This window comes from Primulina huaijiensis, chromosome 3 (assembly GCF_012295235.1).
Source record: "Primulina huaijiensis isolate GDHJ02 chromosome 3, ASM1229523v2, whole genome shotgun sequence".
In the NCBI taxonomy this organism is placed as follows: domain Eukaryota; kingdom Viridiplantae; phylum Streptophyta; class Magnoliopsida; order Lamiales; family Gesneriaceae; genus Primulina; species Primulina huaijiensis.
The window spans coordinates 16,054,176-16,060,544 of NC_133308.1; the positions used below are offsets into that span (position 1 = coordinate 16,054,176).

A 6,369-nucleotide genomic window follows, 5' to 3' on the forward strand; every position below is an offset into this window, starting at 1 on the left:
TTTTTTTTATAAGTTTGTTCTCCCCCCAATCAGAATATGACATTGTCCCTAATGTCAAAATAACTATTAATAAAGAGTACATAATGAAAGAGATATCACCTGGAATTTTATTGAAGATAACAAACTGAAACAAACGCAAACCAATCCACGACTTTTGAATCAATGATCCAACTTCTTTTTCTTATTGCTTGATTGCAACCAATTGATATTTGTTATCATCGGATCAGGCTTATGAACAAAAGTTTCCAAATTATCAATTAATTGGTCGGCAGTCGAAGCAGAGATGAGCATTCTTCGTGAATTTTCTGAAATGAAATTCTGTTCCACAGCTTTATCAAGAAATGTCAACAAACTGTCATAATAATTATTGATATTCAACAAGCCCACAGGTTTATTATGGATATTAAGTTGTGCCCAAGAAACAGTGTGAAAAATTTCTTCTGATGTACCAAAACCACCTGGTAGTGCGATAAAAGCATCAGAATTTTCAATCATTTTTGTGATTCTTTCATACATAGAAGAAACTTTTAATTCCTCACCAATCGTAACACCTGTAATATTTCTTTCAGCTAAAGATGTAAGAATAATACCCAAAACCTGACTACCTCCAAGATGAGCAGATGTTGAAACAGGTCCCATTAATCCAATATTACCTCCCTATATACTAAGTGAATTTTTCTCTCAGCCAATATCTTTCAAAGATTATTCGCTGCTTCTACAAACACTTCATTTTTTCCAGGACTCGATCCACAAAATACACAAATATTTTTCAATGATTGTGCAGAGGTTCGAGCCATGTTTTTTTACTTTTTTCTTTTTTTTTCTGCGAAAATAGAGAGAAAGATGAGAGATTTTATAGGGGTAATATGTTATCAGAACAAAACTATGGGTCACAGTTGTAAACAGAATAAACAGTAAAAACAATAATGATACACATGCATGTAAACAGTAGTGTGATTGTGGCTCACAATTTTCCTCTGGTTTTACGTCCAGAAACGGCTTCAACGCCTTCTATGAGTCGAGTATATGCTTCCCATCCAATTTTCTTATAAATTGGCAAACAGGGTCTTTTTTAGTCGGATTCCCAAGACTATGACGCTCATCTTGGAATTGTTTCCATAAACGGAGAAGTTCAATATGCACATGTCCACTAGAATGCGTCTCAAGAGTCAATAAGATGTTATCTAAAGACTCCTTACTCAGCCCATTCTTAATGAAACCAATTTTATCTTCTCTGTTATTGGAAACACATCCCAAAGATCTGCATCGTTTGTCACAAGTCCATCTTGCACACTTATGACAAACCCCTAAACTTTTGGCCCTTCGTTTTTTCGCATAAGTGCTTTTTCCTAATCCAGGCAAATACCGAATGAGCAATGATTGTGGAACTTCTCCTCCTAATCGGACCTTAGCTTCTATTACAAGACGAATATCTTCTGGAATTCCTTTTTGCATTAGCAATCTCAATCTTTCACACCTTCCTGCATAAATTTTTCTTAGAACATTTTCAGAAACAGAGGGAAAATATTTACAAATTTTTGAGAGAATTTCATCCATTTTGAAAAGAAAAGAAATGATTTTTTTTTTTTTTTTATCAGCAATTATGGGAAACTGATTAAACCGACTATGAGAGTCACGGAGTACCGTTATCCGCCATTTAACCGGGAAAATAAAAAGATTAAGGAAACCTGAAATAAAAACAAACAAAATTAAATGCAACACAAAAAAAATCAAGGATCGGAAAGGGAAATAAACTCTTCTTGAAAAATTTCATTTTCTAAAAATGGTTTAAGCCTTTGTCCATTTACTTTAAAAACATCACCATTTTTAGGATTTTCAATATCCACAGCTCCATAAGTATACACATGCTTTACAACATATGGGCCTGTCCATCTTGATCGTAATTTTCCTGGGAATATGTGAAGTCGAGAATTATAAAGCAAAACTTTTTTACCAATCTCAAAAGATTTTCTAAGAATTGTTTTATCATGAAATGATTTGATTTTTGCTTTATAAATCCTTGAATTCTCATACGCGTCATTTCTGAGTTCATCAAGTTCATTAAGTTGCAATTTACGCAATTTGTTGGCATCATCCATGCTTGAATTTAAAGTTTTGATCGCCCAATAAGCTTTATGTTCCAATTCCACAGGCAAATGACAATGTTTTCCATAAACCAACCTATAGGGAGACATATTCAATGATGTTTTAAAAGCTGTTCGATATGCCCAAAGTGCATCATTAAGTCGCAGAGACCAATCTTTTCTATTTGAGTTAACAGTTTTTTCCAAAATTTGCTTTATCTCCCTATTAGCTAATTCAACTTGTCCATTTGTTTGAGGATGATAAGGAGTAGTTACTTTGTGAGTAATACCATATTTTTTCATTAATGAAGCAAATGGTTTATTAACAAAGTGAGTTCCCCCATCACTTATCATGGCTCGAGGAATTCCAAATCTACTAAAAATATTTTCTTTTAAAAATTTGATGACGATTTTATGATCATTTGTTCGACATGGAATTGCCTCTATCCATTTGGAAACATAATCAACTGCAACTAAAATATACAAGTATCCAAACGACGGTGGAAAAGGTCCCATAAAATCTATTCCCCAACAATCAAAGATTTCAATTTCAATAATAGGATTCAAAGGCATCATGTTTCTTTTTGAAATCGCACCCAATTTTTGACAATTTTCACAGATCTTGCAGATTTCGTGGGTGTCTTTAAACAAAGTGGGCCAATAAAATCCACACTGCAGGATTTTTGCAGCTGTTTTCTTTGAAGAAAAATGTCCTCCGCATGCTTCTGAATGACAAAATTTAATGACACTACTTACCTCATTGTCGGGTATGCAACGTCGAAAAATTTGATCCGGACAATACTTGAACAGATACGGATCATCCCAATAAAAGTTTTTTACCTCATTCAAAAATTTTCTTTTATCTTGAGAACTCCATTGCGGTGGCATTTTTCCTGTCACAAGAAAATTTACTATGTTAGCAAACCAAGGTGTAGTAGTAACTGAAAATAGATGTTCATCAGGAAAATTATCGGTAATTGGTGTCATTTCACAAGATGATCCTGTCACTAGTCTTGATAAATGATCAGCTACGACATTCTCGGTTCCTTTTTTATCTTTGATCACAATGTCAAATTCTTGGAGCAACAAAATCCATCGTATCAGTCGTGGCTTTGCATCCTGTTTGGTCAACAATTATCTAATAGCAGAATGATCAGTAAACACAATAGTCGTTGATCCAATCAAATAAGAACGAAATTTATCTAATGCAAATATTACAGCAAGTAGTTCTTTTTCAGTTGTGGAGTAATTCATTTGAGCATTGTTTAAAGTTCTACTTGCATAATATATCACAAAAGGCTTACCGTTTCTTCTTTGACCCAATACTGCACCGACTGCATAATCACTCGCATCGCACATGATTTCAAATGGTAAAGACCAATCAGGAGGTTGCATGATAGGAGCTGATGTTAAATGTCGAATGATTTTATCAAAAGCATTTTGACATTCTTGAGTCCACTCAAATGCACTGTCTTTTGTTAAGAGGTTACAAATGGGTTTAGAGATTAAACTAAAGTCCTTTATAAACCTCCTATAAAATCCAGCATGTCCCAAAAATGAGCGAATTTCTTTAATGGTTTTTGGAGGGGGTAAATTGGCAATGACATCAACTTTTGCTTTATCAACTTCAATTCCATGAGATGACACGACATGTCCCAAAACAATTCCAGAAGTAATCATGTAATGACATTTTTCCCAATTTAAAATAAGACCTTTTTCCTCGCATCTTTTTAAAACTTTTTCCAAATTTTCAAGACAATTATCAAATGTATTCCCAAAGACAGTTAAATCATCCATGAAAATTTCCAAACAATTTTCAACCATGTCGCAAAAAATGCTTAGCATACATCTTTGAAATGTTGCTGGGGCATTGCATAATCCAAATGGCATCCTTCTAAATGCAAATGTTCCAAAAGGACATGTGAATGTAGTTTTATCTTGATCTTCGAGTGCAATGGGAATTTGATAATAACCTGAATATCCATCAAGAAAACAGTAGTATGGATGACCTGCTACTCTTTCTAAAATTTGATCCAAAAATGGTAATGGAAAATGATCTTTTCTAGTGGCGTCATTTAATTTTCTATAATCAATACACATCCGCCAACTAGATGGGACTCGACTTGTTAACAATTCACCTTTTTCATTTTTTATCACTGTGATGCCAGATTTTTTCGGAACTACTTGTGTTGGGCTTACCCACTTACTATCAGAAATAGGGTAGATAATCCCAACATCAAGTAGTTTGAGAACTTCAGTTTTCACAACATCTTTCATGTGTGGATTTAATCTCCTTTGTGGTTGTTGAGATGTTTTTGCATTTTCTTCTAAGTGAATTTTGTGAGTGCAAATTAGTGGATTAATGCCCTTGAGATCTTTTAGTGTCCAACCAATTGCATTTTATGTCTTTTAAGCATATCAACTAATTTACCTTCTTCATCACTTGCTAGTTTGGAAGAAATTTCTACCGAATATGTTTCTACTTCTCCAAGATATGCATACTTCAATTCTTCTGGCAAGGGTTTTAACTCCAATATGGGTGGTTCGTCTTTGTTCTCATATTTTGCATCAAATTCTTTCTCTGATCCTGGTAACGAGTGATACCTGATAAAATCATCAAGATCAATTTCAATATTTTCTTTAACAGTTTCAATTGAATAAATATCTAATTGATCACGAGTACTCCCTTCTTGAATGTTTTCTTCCACAAGAGTTTCAGTAAGATTTTCATCTTCACTTTCATCTCCTTTGTCATGTGATTACTTACAAAGATTAAACACATTAAGCTCCAAGGTCATGTTACCAAATGACAACTTCGTTATTCCATTCGTGCAATTTATAAGAGCATTAGAAGTTGCTAAAAATGGACAACCTAAAATTACAGGAATTGCATTACAAGCTTCGATAGGTTGTGTATCTAAAACTATGAAATCGACAGGATATAAAAAGTTATCAACTTGGACCAACACGTCTTCTACCATACCTCTTGGCACTTTAACAGATCTATCAGCAAGTAAAAGTGTTACCGAAGTAGGTTTTAACTCGCCTAGATTGAGGTCTTGATAAACTGAATATGGAAGTAAATTCACACTAGCTCCAAGGTCAAGCAAGGCTTTTTTAATCTTTCGTTCTCCAATAATACAAGAAATAGTAGGACAACCAGGGTCTTTGTATTTCAAAGCACTATTATTTTGAATGATTGCACTTACTTGTTCTGCTAAAAATGCTTTCTTTTTCACATTCAATTTTCTTTTCACAGTGCACAAGTCTTTCAAAAATTTGGCATATGATGGTACCTGTTTTATTGCATCTAATAAAGGAATATTAACTTTTACTTGTTTTATCAGAATTCAAATTTGATTTTTTTGTATTTTTCAATGCATGAGGGAAGAGTGGTGACACTGTCTGTTGAACCTCCTCTTCGCAAGTTATGGGTTCCACTTCCTTACCCTTTGGGGCTGATTTATCATCATCTTCACAAGGTTCAAGAATGGATTTTTCCACAACTTTACCACTTCGAAGGGTAATAACAGATTTTACCTGATCTATCGGTTGAGTTCCAGAAGTTCCAGTTTGTGAATGATGATCCTTGGGATTAGGCAGAGGCTGTGAAGGAAATTTACCTTTTTCATGAACATTAAGTGCAGATGCAAATTTAGCAAGAGTATCTTTCAAATCTGTCATGGTTTGAGCTGTTTGAGTATTGATAGACTCTTGCTTTGCAATGAAAGAATTTAATATATCTTCCGAATTCCTTTTAGGTGGAGGAACATAAGTTGCATAATTTTGAAAATTTTGTTGATTTTGGAAATGTGGTTGTGAAAATTGTGCAGCATTATCATTCCTCCAACTAAAATTTGGATGATTTCGCCAACCTGGATTGTAACTTTGAGAAAATGGTTCAAAATTTGGCCTTTTGAGATTGTTTAAAACATTGGCTTGTTCATGGAGACATTATTTAAAAGAAGGCAAAGTGGGACAATCTTTTGTAGAATGATCACTCGTATCATAGATGTGACATGCAATTTCTTGAACAGATTTTAATTGACAATTCTTTTTCAATTCAAGTGCCTCAACTTTTCTTGCCAAAGAGGTAAATCTAGCTTGAAGATCATGTTCATCTTTGAGAGTGTACATACCTCCACCAGATGTAGGAGATTGAATCTTGTTTGATGGTTCGATTGTACCTATAGTGTCCCAATTTTGAGCATTTTCAGCTAATGAATCGAGATACTCAATTGCCTCATTTGGATCTTTATCTTCAAATGTTCCATTACACATAAAT

General features: G+C 34.0%; 1 pseudogene; it reads right to left on the reverse strand.

Annotated features, from left to right (window-relative positions):
* Positions 1-1,011: 1,011 nt before the first annotated feature.
* Positions 1,012-5,768, reverse strand: LOC140972510 (uncharacterized; annotated as a pseudogene).
* Between the last annotated feature and the right edge of the window lie 601 nt (positions 5,769-6,369).